General features: G+C 48.5%; 1 protein-coding gene and 1 long non-coding RNA gene across 6 annotated transcripts in view; one reads left to right on the forward strand and one right to left on the reverse strand.

Annotated features, from left to right (window-relative positions):
* Nucleotides 1–26,537, reverse strand: part of Nav1 (neuron navigator 1) — a 266,750-nt gene that overhangs the window by 65,768 nt on the left and 174,445 nt on the right. The gene's annotated exons all lie outside the window — the stretch shown is intronic.
* On the forward strand, nt 19,624–21,128 carry LOC116099765. 2 transcript variants are annotated; one of them, XR_004122373.1, is made up of 3 exons: nt 19,624–19,837; nt 19,932–20,228; nt 20,488–21,128. It is a non-coding gene; the product is annotated as an uncharacterized LOC116099765 (long non-coding RNA). The 2 variants fall into 2 exon arrangements; XR_004122372.1 differs by having other exon boundaries at nt 19,624–20,228.

The raw sequence follows: 26,537 nt of genomic DNA on the forward strand, positions 1-26,537 counted from the left end.
TTCTCATTTGTCTATTTATCCCTCTGTCTTCAGTCTGTTTCCTAGAACCCCCACCCCACCCCACCCCACCCCAGCAGTTTAAACAGTTATAAGGTAAGTTTTTCAGGTTAAAACTGCTCTGCTCACTCCCTGTAAGTTTCTATTTAGGATATTGTTTTCCACATTACGTTAAAAAAAAAAGGGGGGGAATTCTCTTTAAGATCTCTGCCTTATGGGTCTTTTGCCACACGTTAAGAATGGATATGAGGAGCTCCTAAGTTGCCAAATCTCACAAGCCACACCACCTTGGTTCTTGCACTATATAGCCTCTATATGAAAATCATATTAAGGTTGACTTGGGGTACATGCTTGTAATGATGCCCCTCCTGAGCTGAACCAGGGGGGACCACAAGGGTGAGGCCACCTGGACTATATAGCAAGACCCTGTCTCACAACAAACAAGAACAAGGCATGTGGAAACTGGTTAACGCAGCAGGACAAATTCAAGTTGCCCATGCGGTAGAGATGATACAAGCTGTGCCATCCTGTCAGAGCACACAGGCTTAGAGAAGTCAGAGCAGGCCAAGAGAGCCATGCCTAGCTCCCGAGTTGGAGGGCACGCAAGCCACAAGAAGTTTGCAGCTGCATTTGTTAGCCGCCTACATATCTTTCAACTACCTCTGCTTGGTACTGCACCATCTTCCCTCCACACACGGGAACTTGGGGGGGAGGTGGCTCCCAAAGACCTATATACTAATACATGCTAATCTATATGCTAATCCAATTAAGGCATTTTAGGTACACCTTTCTGACTTCTGGGTTACATCTGAACCAGTCAGTCACGCCTTGAAATTCTTCTGTCTGCTGGCCATAGCAGCTCTTCTCCTGTTTCTCCTAATCCCAACCCTTTCTCTCTGTTCACACACTGAACTGTGGTGTGCCTCTTGACTTTACTTATTTACTTAGCAGCGCTGGGGACTGAACCTACATAAGTGTTCTAGCTCTGTGCTACATCCCCAGCATGCCCCTACCCTACTTTTTTTTTTTTTTTAAAGATTTATTTATTTTTATTTATATGAGTACACGGTTGCTGTCTTCAGACACACCAGAAGAGGGCATCGGATCCCATTACAGATGGTTGTGAGCCACCATGTGGTTGCTGGGAATTGAACTCAGGATCTCTAGAAGAGCAGTCAGTGCTCTTAACCTCTGAGCCATCTCTCCAGCCCGCCTCCCCCCACTTTCGAGACAAGAACTTGTTGTAGAGTAAAAAATTGCTTTTTACTTTTTTACTCACTATGGATGTATCCCATACACAGAACTTGAACTCTGAATCCTCCTGCCTCTGTTTCCCAGATATGCATTATCCCACCCAGCTTGACTTTCTTCTGTCTGTTCTGCCAAGAGTCTCATCCTGGCAACCATGATAGGAGAGTGAGACGAAGGTTTGGTCAATACATGCCAGTTACTGCTTCCGAATCACAGTGTCCATATGAAAATCTCTCCTCCCCAGCAGACATGGCATCTGCAGTGCACGTAAGAAAAGAAGACGGTTGAGAAAAACACTATTTGCCAGGTGTTTTCTTCATTTCATTATAAGTTCAAGCTTTGGACATTCACCTGCCCTAACTCTGCCTTACGTTTTTAACCCAGTAGCTTCTGTACTTGGAAAGTCAGTCCAGCTCCTTCTTACTGTCCTCTTTAGACTAACAATGAGAGTGGAGGTACCCGCATTCAATCCCAGCACTCCTGAGACCGAGGCAGGAGGATCTCTGCATTCAAGGCCAGTCTGGTCTACAGAGTGAGTTCCAGGACAGTCAGGGCTACACAGAGAAAGCCTGTCTTGAAAAACCAATGAATCAAACAATCAATAAATAAATAACCCCTTATATTTACTTGCTAAATAGAAGCCCCCAGTATATTTCTGGAAAGTTTTCTTACACAGTGGCTCAGAACAAGTTAAAAACTGCACGGTGGAGGGAGGGTCTGCTATAACTGTAAAGTTATTTGACCTACTAAAAGAACCTCTTTTTTGTTTGTTTGTTTGTTTTTGTTTTTCTAAAAAGGGTTTCTCTGTGTAGTCCTGGCTGTCCTGGAACTCACTCTGTAGACCAGGCTGGCTTCCAACTCAGAAATCCACCTGTCTCTGCCTTCCAAGTGCTGGGATTAAAGGCGTTTGCAGCCCCTTAGGACTAACAACAATATGAACTAAGTAGTACCCTCAGAGCTCCCAGGGTCTCAACCACCAACCAAGGACTGCACATGGAGGGGTCTGATTGTTCTGGCAGCATGTGTATAGTAGAGGATTGCAAATTCGATCAGCAATAGGAGGAGAGGACCTCAGCCCTGTGAAGGTTCTGTGCCCCAGTGTAGGGGAATGCCAGGGCCAGAAAGTGGGAGAGGGCGGGGTGGCAGGCATGGGGAAGTGGGAGGCAACAGGGGTTTGTTTTTGTTGTTTTTGTTTGTTTCTTTGTTTTTTGGAGGGGAAACTGGGAATGGAGAAATTTACATGTAAATAAAGAAAATATCTAAAAAAAAAAAAAAAAAAAAAGGCGTAAGCCACCACTGCCGGCCTAAAAGAACCTCTTAAGACCCCGAAGCCTTGCCATTTCTGGGGGAAACATTTCTGCTGCCCACAGGAAACTTTGTGAGCTGAGCACAGCCATTTCTAGCACTCGCTACAGGTGCTCTGTTGAGTTAGCACATTGCCGAGCCTTGTCTCTGAGGAGGGTGTCTGTCTGAAAGACACACTTCTGACCACTCGTCAGCCCTAGACAGTAGTCAAACAGAAGGTCACTAAATTTTCCTGTCATACACTGGATAGTGGGATTTAATTAAATAGAGGCTTCTCTAGTTACTCAATTATTGGCTGAAATTTAATATAGCACAACTGCTTCTGCTTTTTACATTTATAAAATATGCAATGTAGCCCTTACAGCGGGCAGTATTTATGCTCCATTGGCTCAGAAACAGAGTATTTAAGAACCATTACGTGATCGTCTTTTTTTTTTTCCCCATGAAATAGGTACTTTTCCTTAGACACATGGCGTTTCTCCTCTGGGAAGACAGTCATGAGGGACCAGCAGGAGTTTCTTCAGTTGGGGGGAAGCAAGTGGTTTCTAATCCATTCTCACATCCTAGACAGATCTGCGCGACTAATACAAGGTAACCTTTAATTTGAGCCTCCCTTCACCCAAGCACAGCCCATACATTCTTTCCTAATGTAAAGATTTCCAATAACAGCATAAAACTAGCAGTTAATAATAGGTCCCGGCATGTAAATTACAGTGGTCTCCAAAAATAAAGCTTCATGGGGGAAGAATTTGCAAGTTACCACTGTGAGGTAGACACAGTGAAAGAACAGAGTCCTCACACCGCGGAAATCTGGATGTCTCTGCGAAACTGGCAGACGCAAACACCCAGAACACAATCCTCGGGGATGGTTTTTTAAAAAGTGTGTGTGTAACCCAAACTATGTCTTTTCCCTACCTCGCCTCTCTGCCTCCCTGTCCTCACCCAACCTTCCAATTAAGTACCCAAAGCTTGTCCATAAGCCTAAATTTCTCTTACATTTCCAGAGAGCGGTTAAGGGAAACAAAATGAACACTAAACCGTGACCAGTTATCTTCTTGGCACCTTACCTAAGGTAACGGGAGGCCTTTGTTTCTCTTTGTGCCACGGTCCAGAATGCTTGCTAGGGATTTTGAATACATGCTCCTCAAGAAGCCCTCTAGACTCGAGCATTCTCAACAGCGCCCTTCCCCCACTAAGATCCCTCCTTTTCAGTTATCAATCCCACCAAGGAACACTGGGCAGGTTTGTCCAAAGAAATCCATTAAGAAATTCCATGGAAGAGAAAGTTCACTTGTCTCTGTAATCCAAGGGAGCTGAGTCTTCAAGCCCACTCTGGGGGAGGGGAAGATCAGTGATCCGGCCCTGGAGGGCATTGTAATTTTTATAGACCTCTGCCCTTCATCTTTATTTCAAAACCAACCGCCTTCTTATCTTAAGTCATTTAGTTCATGCACTGCTTACTCTTGGTGAAATATCTTTGTTGAGGGCTCTGAAGGTTTTCACTTGAGAGAACAGGACAGCTGAATGCCACATTGTGTACAGGGGTCAAAGGTCGGTGTTGGAGCAAAAGCCCCACTAATGCATTGTGAAAGACCTTCATTTTCACCAGCAGGCTCTTCCATGCACGTGAAAGTAAGCACATCTCTCACCTACTACAAAGCATTCAATGAGAGGAACGGAAACAAAGGGGGGGGGGGTCCAGTCTTAATTCTTAAGCAATAAGTGACTGAGGTAAGGAACATATAAAGAAACCAGGTGTTCAGGGGAGGGGAAAGGCAGGTTGATGCCTCGGGCATAACATGCTGCACACCAGCAGCATGAATGGGGAAGAGAAGAATAGCAAATTGAAAAGATTTAAACTTCTTAAACCCCCACACCTACACACGCCCTATTCGCCAACAATTCTGAAAAGCAGACGTCCTGTATAGGTCCCCAGGATCACTTTTGAAGTCCTGAAGTGCCCTACAAATATGACTACCTAAGCGTGTTGAAAGTGGTGTTGGCTTCTAAGACTGCACAATAGCAGTTTTGCGTATTGCTGTCCTTTACTGATGTCCTTTCTATTCAAATAAAATGCAGTCTTTCCAAACTCTTGCTTCCTGGCAGGGAGGCCCCCACACGGGGGGGGGGGGGGGGGGGGGGGGGGGGAGGTGGTGGGGTGGACCTAGAGCTGGAGGCTTTGGCTCCTGGAACCGATCAGTGGTAAGGACGGTATTAGATTTCTGGGTGTTTTAATGCCTTCACTTCAGCACCAAAAATATCCTCCAGTGTGGGCTGGATAGAAGACACTGGCTGGGTAGGTACTCAGCGAGACATCTGCTCTTCCCCACTTCTCTGAAAGGCCAATGTATGATGCTTTCTTGCTAAGGGTCTCCTGAAAGCCAGAGCTAGTGCACAGGCCTGCAATCTGGAGCCTGAAGCAGGAGGATCACAAGTTCAAGGCCACCCTGGGTTATAGTGGTGAGATTTCCCCATCTCGAATAAACAAACAAATAAAAGCTAACTCCTATATTACCCCCTCAGATCGAGAGCAGAACAGTTTTTGTTATCTAAAGATACATATCCTGGGGGGGAAAAACAACAAGTTTGAGAACACAGGAAATGAATGGCAAGGAAACTACTTTGGGCTTTTCTTGGGCAGCTATGAATGAAATCTGTTCTGAGGCCTCAGGATCAGGCTGAGCTTTTGGCATAACCTTTAAAGAAGTCGGCGGAAGGAAGACTGAAATTAAAAGAAGAGAAAGTTAATCAAAATCAAATTGGTTTTGTTTCTGGAGAAGACTCGTTTTTGCCATTGGCAGCAGCAACAACAAAAACCATCCTGTTTGTCCATCTATGAGGTTCTGGTGCAGGGTGGATGCTAGCTCCGTTCCTTTCCACCTTGCTGTTCCTCGGGCACTCCGAACATCTCCACTCACCTTTCTGAGATTTGGGAAAGCAAAGTCCCGGTGGAGCTCTCGGGGGAGGTGGCTCTGGGTGTCAGTGGTGTGTAAACATCAAGCTGCACAATTATCACCCCAAAGAATTTGAAAATGAACGCACTAAAAATACATCCTCTGGTCCCACTTGCCAAGATGAAGAGAAATATGCCGTAGTGAAGACCTAAAAACCCTATACTTTCCAATCTCACGTAAGAGAGGAGCAACTCTTTTACCTCGTGTGTTGAGCAGAAAACCTCAGTGTGTAAAACCCTGCTTTGGTTGGCAGGGTCCACCTGCCACTCCTTCCTCCCCTCCTCCAACAACATTCTGAGTTGGAGGGGTTTCCCTCAATATGAAAACACTGCAGCTCATCTGGTACAAACCCAGACCGCCTCTCTTCTACATCTGAGTGTAGCAAGGTCCTTCCCAGGGAAGAGCCTCGGGCACTCATTATGTGTAAAATCCTCACAGCCACAACTCCTTGTACAGCAAATTATACAGAAAGGCGCCAGCGAACCTCAGTGCTTGCAGCTCAGAATCCTAGAACCCACAGGGGTTTCTCCTGCCTTTCCAACTTAGCTCCTCACGCCCAGATCCACGTAACACACTGTATCTACCACCATCAGCTTTAAAATGGGACAGGATTTTAATGATGCAAGACATTATGAAAGCAACAGCTTTCTAGAACTTCTAAAATCTTCTTTAAACTTTAAGATTTTTAACACCCCCCCCACCCCCGTCCCATAAAGTTTTGGCCTTTTTCAGCGTTTCTGTGGATCCCAAAATAGTTCTGATAAGAAGTGACTTTCTTCTTTTTTTGTTTTTCCAGACAGGGTTTCTCTGTGTAGCCCTGGCTGTCCTGGAACTCACTCTGTAGACCAGGCTGGCCTCAAACTCAAAAATCTGCCTGTCTCTGCCTCCTAAGTGCTGGGATTAAAGGCTTGCACTACCACTACCCAGCGACTTTCTTCGTATTTAATAATTAAATTATACATGCGGGCATAAATAGACTTGGAAATGCACCCAAATCTTGGGAGGGAGTCATCGTGATGGTAGAAGCAGAGATGCAGGCACACCAGAGCATTCTCTCCGCAGCTCCTGCTTCCTGTACTCTAGCTCAGCTAGAGTAGACAGAGGAGCAAGTGGGTGTGTGCAGGGGGCTCTGCTGCATCTGATGCTCAAGCCATTTCTTCTCTTCCTCCTCCTCATTAAAAATATAAAATAACAAAAACCAAAACAAAACAAAACTTTTTTTACTTTTTTTTTTAGTCTTAGAAAGCTTAGGCTGGGCTTGAACTCCTGACCCTTCTGCCCCAGCCTCCCAGGTATGCTACCTGCCTGGACATTGCAGAAAACATTTTCAGGAAGAAAAGAGTGACATCCATGGCTCCATTCCAGCTTCTATTGCTTTCAATATATTTCCTCTGTCTCACCTCTGAATTTCCCTGCTAAATGTGAGGATCAGAGGTACAGGTAAGGATGTGAGGTGGACAGAAATAAATATTTTGACTATTCTTGAATCTTTGGGCTGAAGTCATGACCAGTGTTATTGTATTTGGAGGCATTATTTTACTGGAAGGGTCCTGAGTTAGAATTAGCTAGTGTGAATTTGTAAAACAAAGACAGAATAAAGCCAAGGCCTGCCAGAGCGGATTGGTATTTGAAATCCAGACACCAAATCGAGGACATCTTTTGGGATGCTCATTGATTCTCTGGAACAGCAGCAACATTTTCCCCAGAGGATGGACGCTCTGGGGAATCCGAGCTGCTTCTATAACGATTAGCTCTGTGCAGATAGATTCCCAGAATTACTGTCTCAGAGACTGAGAGCTCCCATAGCAGTTGTGCATGAATAGGCAATGATACCCTTCCTCCTGCAGGGGCTCATGGGAAGTTTCTCAAGCAAAAGGCTTGGTCTCTTTCATGCCCTAGGGTTTCGAGGGCAGGGGTGGGGTTTGATGGAAGCTCCTAGGTTCTCTGGTGTGACAACTGAAGGTAGGAAAAGAATCCACCAAGCCGCATGCTGACGCTCCTTCCACACCAGTTTTGCCTGGGGTTTCCTAAAAGGACCTCGGAATAAAAAAAAAAAACAAAAAAACTACCTGGGCCATAACGGCAAACACAAAGATCACCTATATAGGTTGAAAGCAATTTCTATAAATCATGTGAGAGGGGAAAACAGGTGCAATTACTGTACCTCCTCCATATTTAATTTCTAAGAGTGGAGGAGGAGGATTCTTAATGACGACACGAGGAAAATTAATGAATTAGCATGCTGCTCATGCTACTTCAAAGGCAATTGTTTTAAAATGCATCCTGACTGCTGAGAACTGAGGCTTTGTGGCCTCTTCTCAACATCGGAACTGCAAGGATAATAACCTAGAATTCATGAGATGTATCTATGAGACAGGGTTTCAAGAGGGAGCCTTTTCCACCAGGAGCAAGTGGGGGAGGGAGCAAGGTCTAGGATGTGTACCCGGGGAACATTGCTGCCATCGAAGCTACCAAGCCTGGCAAAAGATTTCAGAAACCCAGGATGCCCGAGGGTAAATCCCAAGTGTGTTTTTGCCCCTGGGGCCCATTGGTAAACATATTGTCATTTTTTGTACACTGGGGATTGAGCCCAGGGCCCTTCATGTTAGGTAAGGGTTAACCACTGAGCGATAACTCCAAACTTTCAGTTTTAAAGCTGTTAAAACCCTACTTTAAAAAAAAAAAAAAATCACACAGTGGGCAGATCACCAGGATCAAAACCTGACCATTTAATATAGTATTATAAAAGAATTTAAAATAACGTGGGGAAATGTTCCAGGCCTGAAAAGTCACTTTCTCACACAGAAAGCCTGTGTGTTTATAGGAGCATAGAGCTCTGGGCCCACTGCCACAGAGTCTCATGAAGGGAAAGACACTGAGAATTCAACAGTGGGAAGGACTTTACGATACCAGTTCTTCACACATTGCCTGTTGGTCTCAGGGTCCCATGAACCCCCTTTAAGATGTGTCTGGGATCCAGAGCTCTCCCTCCTCCTTTCATGCTGAAAACCTTCCCTCTTCCAGAACATTCTCTACAGACTTCTCCACAGTCTTTGAACACTCGTTCCTTCTTAATATGGGCTTCAACGTCCCTTCATATTTCTGACTTGCTTGCCTCTCGTTTCCGGCTACTATTACTTCTGATGTCAGAAACCAGCATTTAAATCCCTTACAGGTTAATTCTGTTCTACTGAGGATCTGAATAAATAGGTGAACTTTCATTTCCTTTGTAGTGAGTGATTAGACAATTCTCAACATGGGGTACATCATTAATAACCGCTTGCTGGTGAGTTTTCTCCCATCTTGTGTACCTGTCATCCTTTAGGAGACAGGATTTGGCTCAATCTGAAGAGATCTGTGGTGGTTTGAATGAGACACGTCTCTGGTACTCCGATAGTCTCAAGCACTTGAGTCCTTTGTCCCCACGAGGTAGTCCTGTTCGAGGAGGTTTAGATGGTGCGACCTTGCTGGAGAGGGACTTTGAAATTACAAGCCTAGTGCCACTTCCAGCTTTTCTTCTGCATCTGCTTGTATTTAAGGATGTGAGCTCTCAGGTTCCTGATCCTGCTGGCATGCCTGATGCCTGCTCATGCCCTCCTGTCATGACGGACTCTATTCCTCTACAACTGTAGACACTCACTCATCTGTCTCGATAGACTCTTACCCCTCTGGAACCGTAAGCGCCAACAGGCTCTTTCTTTTCTAAGTTGCTTTGGTCACAGTGTTTTATCACAGCAACGGAAAGTGTCTATTACACGATCCAAACGTGATCCAAAGCAGGTGACATCGAAAGCTGGCATGGTCCAAAAGCTCTTACAATGTATCTTTACCAATACTTTTCAGTTGTCACTGAAAGACCACAATTAAATGATACACCTATGTCACATGAAAAAAAGGTTCTCAGACCCTAAGATCTGTGACTGGACAAACTAGCACCATGTCAAGAGCCGATATAGAAAATCAGATATAAATAGACTTGTTGGAGCGCAACTTCTCAGGAGGTTGGGGAAGCTCATTAGCAGCTCTTTTTTTTTTTTTTTTTAATAGAAAGTGACCATTCCCTAAGGGATCTGACCTATGCTTCAAGCCCCTCACTTTTACATATTCCTCTTACGAGAGAGGAATGCTCGTGGGACCAGTCGGAGATAGGTTTGAATTTCTGCTCCACTACTTACAAGCTGAGGCAGGAGTCAAATGCCTTCCCTTCCTGAACACACGCTTGGAGGACAATAACGGTCGGATCACGATTGCCTCTCAGTAAACGAGATAACACTTATAAAGCACCTGGCTCAGTCCCCAGCAAACTGCAGGTGGGTGGACACCTCCCCATGTTCCCTTCGTTTCAATCACCAACCACCGCCATGTGGATGGCACCTGCAGAAATACACTAAGTAGGAAACGTAGTTTGAAAGTTAGACATACGTAGTATATAAGTTATAAGTGTAGTTTATAATGCCTTCTGTCTGCCCACGGATTGCACTGGTCATTTCTTGACTGAGCTCAACATTTAATAAAGACCCCAGTGACCAGGCTGTTGTATATTCGCGAGCATATGCACACAAGGAGGGAAGGGGAGCCAGAGAATTGTGATGTCCTTTCCTTTTTAGTATTTCTTCTTCCCTAGCCAGGCGTGGTGGCACTTGCTAGTAATCCCAGCTGATGCAGGGAGATTGTGAGTTTGAGGCCAGCCTGGGCTGTAGAGTGAGATCATATCTCAAATTCTCCTTTTCCTTCCTTGGAGATGAACCAAGTTATCAAGAGCCTTTTAAGGTTTAAAGCATCACACACAAGCTGAGCATTTCCCAGGAAATCCCTGACGTTAGAATTATCTGACTGTGCCTTAATGTCAGGGGCAAGGGCAGTTTCTTATTCCCTGAACTTAACTAGAGATGACACTGGTCTCTAGGCTCCAAAAGAACAAGCCAGAGGCATTACGTGAGGCTTCCAGATGTCTTGTGTCACATCATGCTCAGAGCTCTTCAGATTGGGTAGGGGAAAAAATTAGACACCAGTCTCCAAAGATTTTGCCTTGGAGGTTGAATCTGTCCAACTAATGAAGCTATACTGATGGAGAACCCAGCAGACAGTGTGGAAGATGACGCGCCCCCCCCCATAACCCTCCCCTCTTCCAAAATAAATTCATGTTATGTCTCTCTAGAAAAGTCTTCTTTCTCTCTCCCAGGTGCAGTTATAAGGCCACCTCCCCTATGAAGCCATTCATAGCCATTCCAAGGATGGTGCCTCCAAAGATGGCCGCTTCCTGCGTCCCTTCCACACGCCCTCACCAGCCTGCATCCTTCTGCCATTCTCTCTTGCATTCCTCACAGTTTGAAATGTGGATGCACTGACTTTTACATGTTTAGTTATTATTATTGCATGTATATGTATGCATGATACATGAGAGTGCTAGTATGTGTGTCGGGTGAATGTATAAACTGCAAGTGCAGGTCAGGACATCTTTTGGAAGCTGATTCTTTCTGTCCATGCTGGGATTCAGGAATTGGACCTGCATTACAAGAGGTTTTACCCACTGAGCCATCTTTCTGGCCTGCATCTATTAAGCTTGTCAGTTTTCACTGTACAACTCCAAGCTTCTGAAATTGGGAGGGTCTATGCCTGCCTTGCTGCACAATTAGGTTCGCACTATCATGCATGACATCTCAAGGGCTCATGTGGGTCTGTAGAATAAGTGAATGGCTGGATGACTTAAATCTCAGGTCTCTGGGATTCAGCTGTTTCTCTGGCACCAACACAGTAGCTGGCATGGAGTTATCACACCAAGTAAATGCTGAATATTTCTGCTTGAAAAACAGGTCAAGTTTTAAGAAAAGATCTATATTTATGTAAGTTGCCATTAAAATGTAAGTATACTATCAATAACACCGACCTTAGACTCGTAAAAGCCTAAAGGTAGACAATTAAGAACTTAAGGGGAAAAATCAAAGATTCTAAGTCAGGGAGCCGTTTGGACTGATGGGCTCCATCCTTAGAACCTAGAAAGGGATGAGTAAAATGGAAAAAACAGGCTGGGCATGGTGGCACACGCCTTTAATCCCAGCACTTGGGAGGCAGAGGCAGACGGATCTCTGTGAGTTCGAGGCCAGCCCGGTCTACAGAGTGAGTTCTAGGACAGTCAGAACTACACAGAGAAACTCTGTCTCAGAAACACAAAAACAGCAGCAACCAAAGAAAAAGAAAAGGAAAGAAAAGGGGAGAAACACAATTTAAAGAGCTGGGAGTCTCTCGTGAGTGGGAGGGGCTCACCTGGTCCATACCTGCCCTGTGTACCCTTGTGTTTAAAGCACTCTGCTTTCCACACTACCTCACTGTCCTTTCTGCACCCTGGGGAGGTAAGAGTTAAGCCCTTTTCACAGAGAGAGAAACAGAGAGAGAGAGAGAAACTGAGGCAGAGCCTAAGCATCGGGTGTCCCGTCACAAAGGTAGTGAACAGGAGAGTGACTTACAAGCCAGGTCAGTTGACTTCATGCATACAAATATCCCTTCCACGTTCCTGCCAGAGTCTGAGGCTAACCCAAAGCCTTGGCTGAGGCCTCCAATTAGCCTCAACTCAGAACCTTCAGCATTTAGCATCTCCAGGGGCCTGGATTAGTGCCGGTGAGAGCAGTCTCCAGTAATCATGGCCATTAGAGTTGCTTCGAGTCAAGGACAGACCTAGATGAGATGACTCGTCAGTCAGTCCCTGCAATGTGATCTCGGACATACCTACCTACTTTCAATCTCTTTTTTTCCATTTGTGAGATGAGATGATTTAAAACAAACAAACAAACAAACAAATACCCCACATGGCCAAGAAGATAAAATGGGTGTCCGTCCTTAACGCCCTTAGCCTTGGCAGGGCTTTAGAGCACAGGGGAAGAGAGAGGAAGGGAGACTCCCTGGCCTGCTACTGCGCTCGGCCCTCCCTTCTCAGCCGCAGAGGTCTTGCAGGAGGAGGTTAAGCCCGTGAATGAGGTTTGCCTGGGGTGTGCATGTCTAGCCTCATAAAACCCCTTAACGAGAAGCAGCTCGTTGGCTTTGCGGTCCCTCAAAGGCATCTGTCCTCTCACAGAGACTGCACGTGTGCCAAGCCAAAACTCTGTCCCAGGGACTTGCCCAGCGGCTCTGTGGACTGTGTGAGGAGTTGCAGTAAAGGGGTATTATCCACACCTATTCCTGGGCTCTAGCCGAGGGCCATTTCTAGGAAGGAAGGAATATAGGGGGCTGAAGGGGCTACAAGCTAGGACTTCAGATTTCCTATCTGAATGACAGAGGAGGGGGAAACAGCTCTCCCCAGGGGAGCCTATTGTTTGGGGTGTGCAGGACAAGGTCTGTAGGCACATCCTTCCAGGGCAAAGGCAGTATAATCCTGGGCATCTGCTCTAGGGCAAGGAGGCCTGAGGCTGAGCCGGGGATCAAAAGCTGGTCATGAAGCTTTTGATGTGAGGGCCATTGAAGTCATTCTCCTCGTATCCTTGCCCTCCACTGTGCTATCTCCTTCTGGCTTCAGCTAAACATTATTTCCAGGAAGTTTCTAGCTAGCCTCAGAGCAAAGGCATGGATGGGTTAAGCTCCCCCTCCGTGGACTAGAGCCAGGCTAGTTAAGCTTTATAACTGAAGTGTAGCAATTCCAAGACCGACCTACACTTTACAACATCCCCTCTCTGTCTCTCTCCCCGTGCTTGTCGATGGTAATCCACATTCAGCCTGCAAATCTTGGGCTGGGATGGAGAGGAAACCACAGCCCCATCCCTGGGGAGGTGTAATGGGACCTCTGTTCTCTGGGTTTTGGCAGACAGGTCCCGCCCCCCCCTCCCCCCAAGCACACCTGCCCAGAAACTGAGCCAGGTACTCACAGCTGTGGCCCCAGGACAGGGCACTCGGCTCAACAAAGCCCAGGTTCACAGAGGACAGAGCGACTCTTCTAGAATGGCATGGGGCCAAAGAAGGGGACAGGAAAAACTATCAACCGAGTACCTAGAGAGGGTGGATGTGTAGGAAGACACAGCGACGGATGTAGGGAGTCAGTTGGAGGAGCTTCAGGCCGTCTGGGGTTTAGGGAAAGCGTAGAAAACATCTCAGTGAGGTGGCAAAGCTTCGATTTTTCCAGGGCACACCCCATGTGGAACACATGTGGGGTCCAGTTAGGGTGGTGGTGCTGTTAAGAGCTTGTGACCCACCCTTCCTTCCACCTTCTCCAGGAGTCACTGAACTGTGCACCACTTCGCCGAAGGTCTCACCCAGAGAATCCCCAGACAGCCCTAAAAGGATCTAGTGTCCACTGACGAACAGCCTCTCCAGTCGTGGGAACAATCTTACCAGTCACTACATTCCGCAGGGTTTGCAAGGCTGCAGTCCGTGAGCGTACTATGTGGTTCCGGACAAAAAAAAGTTTTGGGACCTGTGTCCACAGTTCTGCGGAAGAAAACAGACCTCCCTTCCCAAGCATTGGCCAGCTTTTTGCTCGTACCCTACCCTCTGTGTGAAGCAGAGATACGACTTGGGGGCTCCCTCCAAGGAAACACCAGGAAGCATGAGTGTCTCAAGGGAGCAAGTCTGGGCTCCCCAGGCGAGCGGGCATAGGGAAGCATGCGCGGTAGGTGTGGCCACTGCACCTAGCACATGGTTCTCCTCAGTCAACCCTCTAACACCCCCGAATCACAGAGGTCTGAGGGAAACCAGCGTAGATCTGGGGATGATAGCCTAAAATAAGCTCTCAGGAAACCCAGAAAGTCCCAGCCCCGGCTGCAGTAATGGGCCACTTCTCTCAGTGTGGTGCACTCTCCAAGCTAGCTCCAGGGACTTAGGGTGGTGGAGCTGTGGTCACACTCACTTCCCGGTTTCAGTCTCTTCACTCGTCCTCACCTCACAGCAGAGGGCTGTACCTCACAGTGCGCCTCATTAAATCACAGGACTCTCTCATTTCTTACCCGTCCCCAGGGCACAGTCCCACTCCAAGGGAATCACAAATTCAACGCCCCTCCCTTCCCCCTCGGGTCTTATCTTTAGATCTCCCACCACCTTCTTCCCGGATTTAATGCCCAGAGTTAGGGATAACCTTGGCTGAGTGAGCCAGAGCTCTAGGTCCCTCTCCCGACACCAGCCCTGGTCCCTAAGGACTCTGACTCGGCTCAGCAGCCTCCGAAGCTGCAAATCGTAGACCTCTGAGTTCAATCAACTTGTGCTATTGTCTGAATCCGTCCAGGTCTCCCCGACTCTCCCTCCAGGATCCTCTTTCCATACCTCTCCAGACCCCCAGCCCCAAATAGCAACAAGCCAAACGGGGCGGGGGGAGGGGGGGAGCCAGAGGCTCTGGGGTGCTGGCACTCCTCGCTCTGGCAGAGGAGCCCGGCCAAGATCCTCCTTCTTGTGGACCCCACACCTCTGCCCCGAGGCTGCAGTTGCAGAGGAGACGGGAGCCACGCTAGTGGGGACGCCCTAAACCGACTCTAGGCTTACCTGCGGGGGAAATTCGCTGTTCTTCCCGACCTGGGCAGGGGCAGATGAAGCATCTTCCCAGGCTCAGACAGCCATTCAGTGGATGAGCACCAAATGCACACGTAACAACCTTCACCTGGCACGCGGCGGGCACCCCAAATCGTAAGAGCCGGCGACCACGCGGAGGGGCGGACGCCGCACCAGTCCTCGGCCCTCTGCTCTCTTTTTTCTGCACAGCCGGCCTAGTACTTAGGCTCCAGCTGTACTTAAAGCGACAGAGCCCAATTTCTCTGTCGCTGACTTCTGTCCCGAGCCCCAGCGAAGCAGGCTGACAGCGGGCTCTTTAACGCCCAGAGCAGGTAGACAAAGAGCTACCGCAGCCTTTACGATTTCAGTGGCCTCTGCGGCCTCTGTAGCCGGAAGGTGTGGAGGTAGTGGGGGGGTTGAGGGCCTCGACCTCCACCTGGGATGCTCCTACGTTAACCCCTTGAATGCCAGCAGCAGTCTGGTGGGCGGCCTGCCTCGCGCCGCTAAGGTCGAAGGGGGCGTGAGCAGCTGAGAATCGCCAGGTCTCCCGGATAGGGAGCTCAGCCAAGGTGGTGCACCCGTGGGTAAGGTTGAAGGGGCCTGGGCAGAGTCTCCCCACAGAGAGGTCCTTCCTAGCCCATTCCTCACCACTTCCTAGGCTTTTACAGTTTACTCGAAATTGGCGTACTGATTTCATACGCTCATCCTTGAAACGAGATGAAGGTCAGAGGGGGCTCCATGTTGCTTGAGGTTGGCTCTGGACCGTTATACTAGGGGTGGGATAAGGTAATGTGACCTCTCTCCGATAACCCTTAAAGGCTGGGGAGAAAACGGATTGCTGGTATTCTGCGGACTACAGCAGAGGAGGGAGGTGTGCTGGCTGCTGAAGGGGCTGTGCAGGCAGGTTGGAGATGGCGCGTGCAGTTCACAAGTTCTCAAGCTAAGGTCGACACCTTCATCCAGAAGGCATTTTCAGAGGGCTGACTAAGTAGAAAAGGATCCTAAGACACCTGTCTTTAACCGAGGGCATGAGAAACAGTGAGGTAGATAGCAGGGCTCATACCTTGGGACTCTTCTGCCCTCGAGTCCCAGTCAAAGAAGGAGTGTAGCATAGGGCAGGTGCTCCCAACCTATGGGTCTCGACCCCACCGGGGTCCAACGATCCCTTTCACAAGGGTTGCCCAAGACCATCAGAAAGCACAGATATTTACATTGCGATTCATAACAGTAGCAAACGTATATTTATGAAAGAGCAGCGAAAATAATTTTATGGTGGGAGGTCACCACAACATGAGGAACTGAACTAAAGGGTCCCAGCCTTAGGAAGGTTGACTGTGCCAGAGGACCGCCTGCTGTCCCTACTCCCTCCAGTCCTCAAGCCTTAAAGAAAGAGGCTCTATGGTTGTGTCTCCAGCCAGAGATGAACCAAGCAAACTTAGGAAGATCGCATTTGAGAAGTGGGTGGATCCAATCTGCAGTTCTTCCTTTAAAAGCCCCAAGAGGAGGCCAGCAGGATGGCTCAAGTGGTATTGCCAAGCTTAGACCAAGTTCAATTCCCTCGATGGCCAAAGCAGAATGAGAGAACAGACTCCTGAAAATTGTGCTCTGGCATCCACGCATAGGCCACGGCGCGCACACCCCCATACAAACACATGTGCACGCGAGTATACACACGTGTGCACACACGAAATTAATCTTTACAAACTTAAAAAACTTCCCCTATACTAAACTAAGATGGCTGTGAACCACAAAGCAGTGTAATCTAGAATCTGGACAGCACCATGGGACTGAGCCTTCTCCGGCCTCTTAAACCTCAAAGCATCTATCTGTGAGCTTTCACAAATGTTAGGGAGCAGCCCTTTCCCCAGACCTGTGACTGCCCTGGGACACTGACCTGGGGCTGCAGCTCCAATGACTGCCCTGGGGCACTGACCTGGGGCTGCAGCTCCAATGACTGCCCTGGGACACTGACCTGGGGCTGCAGCTCCAAGGAATGAAGCCTAGTTCTAGGGACTTTTGTCCCTGAATAGGCTGGGCTGGGGGAGATGGCTTATATCAAAGGCACAAGATTGTTGAGTTCTATAAACACACTTAGAGATCTGAGGAGAGGGGAAGGCTGCAGTGATCCTGGCACCTCCCTTTCGGACTAGCGTGTGTGCGACAAGAAGATTTTATTACATATTCCAAGGAGCTGGGTGGGTAAGACTTGGGAAAGATGCACTTGCCGGCTTGGTAGGAAGCAAGCGCAAGGCAAGTGGTCTGAGTGCAGACAGTGTTGCTGGACCTATCCCCTGTCCTGGCTCCCCATCCTCACAACCACAGAGAATCCCAGGAGGTTCTGTCCCCACTGCTGTGTTGGGGCTGGCCTGGGTCATCTGGGGAACAAGTTACAGCACCGTGAGGGAGTGTGACTCGTGAAGAAAATGGCTGTGTCAGGGGATATTGTTCTCCAAATCTAGCTGTAGGCTTTCCATCAGGTTTTGTTTTGTTTTCCTTTGTAGCTTTCTGGTCAGAGCTGGAGGGAGGATCTGAGGAAGGGTAAGGGCTGGGAGTTTACAAAGAGGCGCGCGCACACACACACACACACACACACACACACACACACACACACACACAAGAGAGTGCTTGCACGTTTACAGCTACCCAGAGACCACAGGGCCATCTTCTCCCTTCTACTGGCAGCTTGTCTACCTAAGCTCTGACTCCAGCTACATCCTGCTCCACCAAAGGGACTAGGGGACCAGGCCATAATGTGAACAAGTAAGTAGTCTTGGACAGCAGGGTAGCCACAAGGAAAGGCTCTCAGCGTCCTGGTCCTTGTTAGGAGGATCCCAGACTTGAAGCTCTCCTCCCCAAAATGGACTTCTGAGCTGCCAGAATTCAGCAGGCCAGGAGACTGCCCCCTCCGGTCTCTCTCAAGGGGAAGCTGCACCTTGTGGAGTACCGAGGTTTTTTGTGTAGGCTCAAGTGGGCTTTTACAGGGCAAGAAGCAGGGCCCAAGAGGCTTCCCTACTTAAATAAATAGCATGCAAATTAGCGCTTGCTATTTACAGCCCACAGGGCAGGGCACTTTGGTAATTGGACGGCAGCTTAAAGGGGAATGCAGTCTGGGGCTTTTGTCAAGTCAGAAAAACAGCCTGTCAATGGGCCTACTCAGGTGCTTGAAGAGGCCCTGACCTTGCCCATCGTGGAGGGGTGGTGGAGGGGCAGCAGAATGGGAGTGATATGGTAGCTACAGAGGAGAGGCTCTGCAGGGGTGACTCTGGGTGCTTCTGAGAGAAGGAAGACACCTGCAGAGAGGGAGCAGGGTACCAGGCACTGTTCCAGAAAGAACTGCCAGCCAACAAGGGTGAGAGGAAAAAGGCCTGTGTGTGTCAGATAGACGCCCTCTGTGCTCCTCTGGCACTTCTCCTCAGAGATCCCCTCAGGAGCTATGACCTCATTTATCTCCCATGCCAGCGCCATCAGACTGCTTCTTTACAAGGGGAAACTGAGGTTTGGAAAGATTGAAAAAACGTCCAAAGCAGAGCATAGGTTTCCCACCCTCCCACCCCCACCGTGCGCATGAGTCCTTTAGCAGATTACTGAAGATGATTTATGCCCCCTGTCCCCACCTTCCAACCTTGAAGGGCCTCCAACGGGTGTCTGTGCCCTCTTGGACAATGTCGCCTTTTCAGCAAAGACACCTAATAGAGAGGTTTTGAGTGGCTCCAGTTGCATCCCTGACAAAAACTTCAAAGATTGGTACAGTTGGTTAGAATGGGACAAGCAAAAAAGACACAGGCCAGGTAGTTTGGCATGCTCTGCATTCTGAAGTCACCTGGCTATAGATCCCTGGGGGCCAGTGTCACCTACCTAGGGCCTGGCCTCATAGCTGCTTTCCTGGTGAATCCCATGAGCAGACTGAGTCCCTGCGTAGACACTTCTGCTTTGACCCCTGACCTGCCTGGTTGCTTCTTTCTCATCAACTCTGAGGCTATGGAAGTTCTCAAACGGAAAACCCCCTGCTCCTCCACAGGTCACCAGAGAACCTCCCTCCAGTCCTGGGGGTGCTGAGCATAGAGACTACTTCATACACTTGAGCTAAGCTGGTAACAGCTCTCTCCCCCATCCTTTCATTTGTCTGAGACGGTCTTTGCTGTGCGCGTAGCTCTGACTGGCCCAGAACTTGCAAGTCTCCTGTCTCAGCCTCCTAAGTATGTACAGCCACTGGCAGTTTCTTGGCAGTGACAGACATAAAGTGGAGTGATTTTAAAGAGAGAGAAAGAGAGAGAGAGAGAGAATTAAACAAAAAATGGCTGCACAGGGAAAGGAGAGAGAGAAAGGATTTGGGAGATGGAACTCAGCAAGTGAACCCTTTCCCCCACATTGTTAGGAAAATTTCTGGCTACATCCCTAATCCTGCTTCAATGACCTACCCCAGATTGCCCAGTGACTTCCAACTCATGATGAATTAATTTGGTTTTGTTCAACCTTCAGAGAAATGTCTAGAAAAATGATTTCCAGCTTCTTTATTCAAAGAACCTAGTGATCTAAGTAAGGCCAGGTAGCTAGCGTTATACTTTCTTCAGACCGTTCATGGTCAGGAGGGTTGAAAGCGGCCATGGGGGTTGCCATGATGGGATCACTCCCAGGTCAGGAATCACCAGTGAATTGCTTGACCCATCGGCAATGTCTAAGGTCTATCACAGCTCTTGGAATGAGCTTTACTTCTCTTTCAATGTCCCATCCTGCCTCCAGGCCCTTCCGAGATGAGGTACCAGGGAGCCTGGAGTAGATTCAATTCAACTCAGAGATCAGAGTTGAAAAGACTTGAAAGGTCACCACGGCACAGCCATAGGTGAGCCTACAAATGCAGCCCATAACAGGTAAGTGATGTGCTTGAGGGGCATTCCTATGCACAACATGAGTCTTGGTTCCTAGACTAGGGTTTCTGTAGACAGTGGTATCATCTCTTGCCAGATCCCTCCATAGGGCCAGCATGGGACTCATATTGAAAGGTATGGAAGGCCAGGCTGTGGAACGGTTTGAATGGGGGCATTGAGAGTCAGCAGATGCGCACGGAGAGTTCCAAAGAAAGTCTCTCTCCCAGCTGAGATTTCTCTAGGCTGGCAAATGAACCAGCTGAAGGAAGGGGCCCTGCTCCCAGCTGTGTTATTGCTCAGCAAATATTTATATAACCTTTGCCAAGCCCCGCCTTTCCCACCATCCCTGTACTTGGGAACAGGAGAGAAGTGAGCCTCAACAGATCTTTGCACGGTAAGCTAGCATCTTCGTAGGGCTCACTTGCCATCTCTGAGGGGAGACAGAGAAGGGGGGGGCTGGCGGGGGGGGGAGGAAGGACAGTGGGAGAGGTTGCTGCTCTAGCAAGTGCCTGATGAGCTGGGGTGGGGGAGGGGAGATGTGCAGGAGGGTTGTCCCAGGGTAAATTCCGGTGTGTGTATGAGCGTGCGGGTGTCCTGGACAGGCATCATCTCATTTAATCCTAAACCCCGTCGTGTGTCTCTTTTCACACCAGGTGTGACTATCTGCGCATGCTTGTATTATGGCAGAGTTCTCCTGTCACACTTCCTGGCTCCCCTCGTGCCCCTGTGGGCCCTGTGCATCACCCCTGCCCTGAAGTCCTCCAGCGGCTTTCCCTCATCATGGCCTGGCCCCTAGCTATCTCCTGACCTCATTTCTGACCACTCTGTCCTCTGTTTACTTTGCTTCAGTCCCACTGACCTCCTTCTGGTTCCCTGACCATGTATTTACTCTTGCCTTGGGCCCTTTGCACAGGCTGTTCGGTTTGCTGAAACCCTACGTCAACTGGCCTACACCCACTGCTCATGGCTCGACCTTGCTCTTCCTTATAGCGCAGCATTATTTAAGGCTGTATTTTAATTTTTATTTATTTCCTTGCCATTTCACTCTCTATGAGCCAGAGAACAACACCCGTGGTTTCTTCTCCTGTATCTGCCGTGGCTCCCATGCAGTAGCTATTCTATCAGATATACACTGAATGCATAAATAAAATATCCTGAAAGTCATTGGCACCATCCCTCTTTTCAGAGTGAAGCAAGCACAGGCCAGGTAACATCCCAGGTCGGTAGGAAATAGCAAATCGAAAATGAAATTGTAGTCCACCAGGCTTCAGAAGGCTCCATAGATTTGTCACTCTGCTCCCCCAAAAAAGGGAACACACCTTGGGCGCTGGTGAAAGTTTGGTGAGACTGAATAGCCTCCCAGACAGCAGTGGGGTCTTTGAGTGGAAAGCGCACATGGAAGTGCTTTGCCGGGGCTGACTCCAGAAAGCAGAGGGGGGGGGGGACACAACGACGACGACCATGACGATGATGACACATCTAGCGAAAGCTCACTCTAGCATGGGCTGGAACCACTGGCTCCCCCCAGGGCCCTTCTTCCAAAGCTCATTATGGGTTGGAAAAGGAACTGACAGCCAGATAAATCCTGTCCCTCACCTAATAACGTTCAGTGGAACATCAGTATCCCTGGGATCCCCTGCTAGCAGCCCTATGGCCACATGTATGGCCACTTGTGTGGCTACCTGTATGTAGTGTCAGTGCTGAACTGCCCCTTGTCATTAGACCTACAGTGTCTGAGAATGGAGTCAGGCAGGGCAGTGGAGGAAGCCTGAGGCAGGAAGGGGCGGAGCAGTGAGAAGAGGGGCTGAAAGTGTGTGAAGAGCCAGGATGGATGGGAACTAGGTCTCTGTCTCCAGGCTGATGGTGCTACACGGGTAAGAAGAAGAACTCAAGAGCAGAGCCCTTGAATACAAACACGACAAGGGAGAAGCAAGGGCTAGCGCATTCCACTTGCTCTTCCTGTTTTGGACTAAGTGCAAGATCATTCACTTCCTCCTGGAAGTCCCTCTTCCTCTCTGACCCTGCTTATGCGGTTGCTCTGTAAAGACTCGTGCATGGGTGGCTGTGCATCCTCAGGTGACCTTGCACACACAGTGCTCCTACATCCAGCCACCTCTTCTCACACATGCTCAGGTGGCCCTCCCACATTGTCCATCTCTCCCTTCCATGCCTGGGTATGCACCGAGCTTCGACTGTACCTGTGGCACACATTTGCATGGCTCCCTCTCCCACCTGCTCTCTCTGTGAGCCTGCCACCCATATCCAGTGAGCGTCTATCCATTTCTGACATAGCCCCGTGCTTTGGATCTCTCTTTTCTGCTTTGCTTTTCAAATCCAGATTCCATGCGTCTGCTGGTGCCTGCACCACTGTCGCTGGGAATGTGAAGCAAGAACAACCATCTTCAGCCTCTTTGGTGCACCCTCCTGAAGAGAGGTTGGTGGGTAAACCTCCTGCTTGGTCTGCTGGCCTTTCTTCAGCCACAGTGAACGGTCCTTTGCTGCCCAGTCAGAGACATCTGATAGGCCAGAGGTCTGAGCTGGCCCCTCAGGAATATCCTGGGACAGCTAAGTCTTTGAGCAGGAGTCAAACAAGGACGTACATTCAGAAGCTTGGGTTGTTCATCTGCCTGGCTCAGAGCTCCCAGCTGTGGCCACTTTGTGGCTCCCCAAAGTAAGGAAGATGGAGAGGTTGCTTGGGGGGCGAGCCAGAAGTGCCAGAAGGGTGTCTAACAATGATTCTCTGGAAGTTCAGCAGCACGGCCTGAGGCCTAAGCTGCTGACAGGAGAAGCCATGGTCTCTGTCTTGGGAAAGCTGCTGCTCCAGTGTTAGACCTGTGATCCCTCCTCTGCCATGCTCCCAGGTTTTAGGAAAACAAGCTACTCATAGCAAGGCAGTGTCGGACTGGAATGGGTGTCAGGGGTCTGGGCTTTGCTTAGATTCTGCCACTCTGAAGCTAGAGAATCCCACCATCCAGTTAAGCTGAGGTCCAATTTCTTAGCTTGTAAATCAAGGTGAAGACTATCGCATTCCTACTGTGGTTAAGATTAAATGAGATAATTCCACGTTAGTGTTTCATAAGCTGTTCCTTTACAATTGTCAAGGAATCATAAAAGCACAAATTACTGCAGTACAAAGTATGCACATGAGGTTTGGAGCAACCCAGAGTCAGATAGCAATCCCACTGTAATGAGGGTAAATTAAGGGAGGCTCCCCGCGGAGAGGGGGTTTTAAGAAGATGAATGTGACAACCAAGCATTGCCACCTCAGCAGGGAAAATTCTGTTTCAAGGATGACATGTATAGGGTTGGAGTTCTAGAAAGTCAAAGAAGAGAAGGGAGCATAAATATTTACTGAGCATCTACTGTATACCACATACCTTACATATACTGAACACCTATTGCATGCCAAGTGTGCAATATACACTGTGTTCTGTCACCTTCCAACAACAATCCTAGTCCCATCTTGTCATTTATGCTTAGAACAAACAGCTTTCCTAAAGCTTCCAAGATCTGACCCAGCCTATCAAACTTCCAAACTTGTGCTCTTTTGGCGATCTCAGCTTGCAGGAAACTTTCAGGCACATAGAAGCCCAGCTGGCTTACCACCAAACATATGGGTTGTGGAGCAAAATAGGAGGCTGGCAGTTAAAGAGGAGAGACAAATGGACCAGGGGGATAGGTGGGTGGGGCTGGTAGAGCAAAGCCATACCCATCTCAACAGCTTTCTTCGATGCCTATCCTTCCTGATTGTCAGCCAAATTGCACGTCATCCCACTCAGTGAAAACTCAAGCAGCTCAATTGTAGGTTACTAGGACACCCAGAGGAGGGGGCCCTCCCCAGTCAGCATCTGTTGCCATGGTAACATGAGCACGCATCTAGCAGCCCCTCTGGAATACCTGGCTTACTCCAGGTTTTAAGAAACACTGTATAAGACACACACTAAGTTTGCAGAGAGTGGCCCACCATTGTGTTTTGAGAATTAAGTGGAATTTTGAAAGCTGAGGGTTCTCTCAAATTAGCCCCTTCCATTCTGATTCTACACACTCCTTCCCTCTCTCCCTCCTTCCCTTCTTACTTCTCTTTCGTGGTGTCTGTGGTCTCATCACTCTCCTCTCCACACTGACCTCATACATGCACCTGACACAATTGCAGGCACTTGTATCTGGGACCAAGCCAGAACAGGTTCAAAGTGCTGCATCTAGGGTCTCCAGGAGCTGCTATATTCAATAATGAACGGCAGTGGAAGGAGAAATAGCCATGGTTCTTTGACCCATGCAGGGTCACTAACCTCTTAGAAACCTCTAAGCCTCAGATGCCCATGGCAACAACCTGTGCACACCCTATTCATCTGCATACAATCCATGCCCCAGATCTGCTCACTGCACAGGTGCTCACATATATATATATATATATATATATATATATATATATATATATATATATATATATATATATGGCTTAATGTGTCACCTAAGATACTGGGTATGTGCTGGAAAATCTTCAGTGTGACAGTGATATTTTTAAAAAAGATTTTATTTATTTTATGTATGTGAGTACAATGTCGCTGCTTTAAGACACACCCAGAACAGACTAGAAGAGGGCACCGAATCCCATTACAGATGGTTGTGAGCCACCAAGTGGTTGCTGGGAACTGAACTCAGGACCTCTGGAAGAGCAGTCAATGCTCTTAACCGCTGAGCCATCTCTCCATGGTTAGCTCCGATGGGGGTGGGTTCCTGATAAAGCGGGAGTTAAGCCTTCTCTCTCCCTTATGTGTTCTTGACCCTCTACTTCCCCCACAGAAGGCCCTCAGCAGACTGGCCCTTCAGTCTTGGATTCCCATCTCCCAGAAATACAAGAAGTAAATCTCTGTTCTTCATAAATGACCTCTTTGTGATATTGTGTTAAAGTAGCACACGGGGAACTAAGATACCAGCCCCAACCACCCTTTGCGTGTAAGCAATGTTTTGAGTAGGGGACATCAAGCCCAGAGAGCCAGGTCACGATGAAAAAGGCCAGAGTCACTGTGAACCTGAGCACAATTAGCTTAGTTCTTAGACTGTTCTTTGAAAATTTATTTTATTTTTAATTGTGCATGTGCGTGTGTGTGTGTGCTTATGGACATGAGGTGCAAGGGCCCTCTGAGACGAGAAGAAGATGTCGGATCCCCTGGAGCTGGACTTAAAAGTAGGTATGAGCCACCCTGATGTGGGTGCTAGGAATTGAACTCAGATCCTCTGGAAGAGTGGCAGGCACCCAGCCCCCGAGCCATCTCTCCTTTCCTACAATTAACTTAGTTCAGTGCATAGCTACATGCTGTACTCATGACCCAAATCCCAAGCCACATGTGGGTACCACTTGCCGAAGGAGAACATTGCAGGCGTAAGTGAAAAGGGTCAGGTTAAGTTCTTACTCCCAGCGGAGATCAGAAACATAATCCTCAGCATGAAGGCAAACACACACTTGGAAACACAGTGTTGCCATTCTTTAGGACATGCCTGTGACACTTTAGCCTGTCAGTGCATTGATATCTGTCACCATACAACTGGTGATGGCTAGCATACACTGAATCCTTATGATATCTAATGTAAGCATAGCGACCAATTTCACTCTCTCATCTTAGGAAACAGAGGCACCGTGCGGTCTGCAGTCTTCAGCTGTGATAGCAAAAAATGGGGCAGAGAGTGCCTCTGACCACACCTAGCTGGGAGAAGACCCTGCAGTACGGCTGTGTGCTTTCAGCCAGTCCACTGCTCTGACAGCTGTGATGTCCCTGTGTTAGTAAGCTTGATCTCAAACCCCCATCTAACTAGCTGCATGCCTGGGGGACCAAAGGGATGTCAAGACAGCACTGAAAAGCAGTGAGACCATTCTTCCAAAGAGAACTCAAGGCCTAATTCCAGTGTATCAACTACCAAGTTTAAGTAACTTCACTTTGGCTTGGGTTTGTGAGATATGCTGTAACCTCAGAACTTGGAGATGGAGGGGGGAATGATTATGAGTTTAAGGATACGTGGCTTGTTTGGTAAAGTTCCCACTGCACGAGTGTGAGGACCTGGGTTAGGATTCCCAGCATCCATGGAAAAGCCAGGCATGGCAGTGTGCACCTATAACGCCAGCACTGGGTCTCAATGACCCTGTCTAGCTCAATCAGTGAGCTCCAGAGTCAGTGAAAGACCTTGTGCATATGCACGCTCTTACAAACACACACACACACACACACACACACACACACACACACACACACACCATATACGTACAAAGAGTTCTAAGGCAGACTGGGCTACACAGTGGGGCCAGGCTGGACAGCATAATGCCAAAAGGTGGGGAGGGGAATCTAGGGAGGTGGGTTGAAAGTTTAGAGCACTTGCTGCTCTTTCAGAGAACCCAGTTTAAATTCCCAGCACCCACAGGGTGAATGGCAGCTATGGTGGTCTGAACGAGAATGACCCCCTTAGGCTCATCTCTGAATGCTTAGTTCCCAGTTAGTGGAACTGTTTGGGAAGGATTAGGAGGTCTGGCCTGGTTGAAGGAGGTGTGTCACTGGTGGGCTTTGAGGCTTCAAAAGTCCATGCCATTCCCAGTTAGCTCTCTTGGCCATGTGCTATGGATCAAGATGTGAGCTCTCAGCTACTGCTCCAGTGCCCTGTCTGGCTGCTGCCTGCCTGCCTGCCTGCCTGCCTGCCTGCCTGCCTGCCTGCC

The sequence above is a fragment of the Mastomys coucha genome, unplaced genomic scaffold (assembly GCF_008632895.1).
Source record: "Mastomys coucha isolate ucsf_1 unplaced genomic scaffold, UCSF_Mcou_1 pScaffold1, whole genome shotgun sequence".
NCBI classification, from domain to species: Eukaryota; Metazoa; Chordata; class Mammalia; order Rodentia; family Muridae; genus Mastomys; species Mastomys coucha.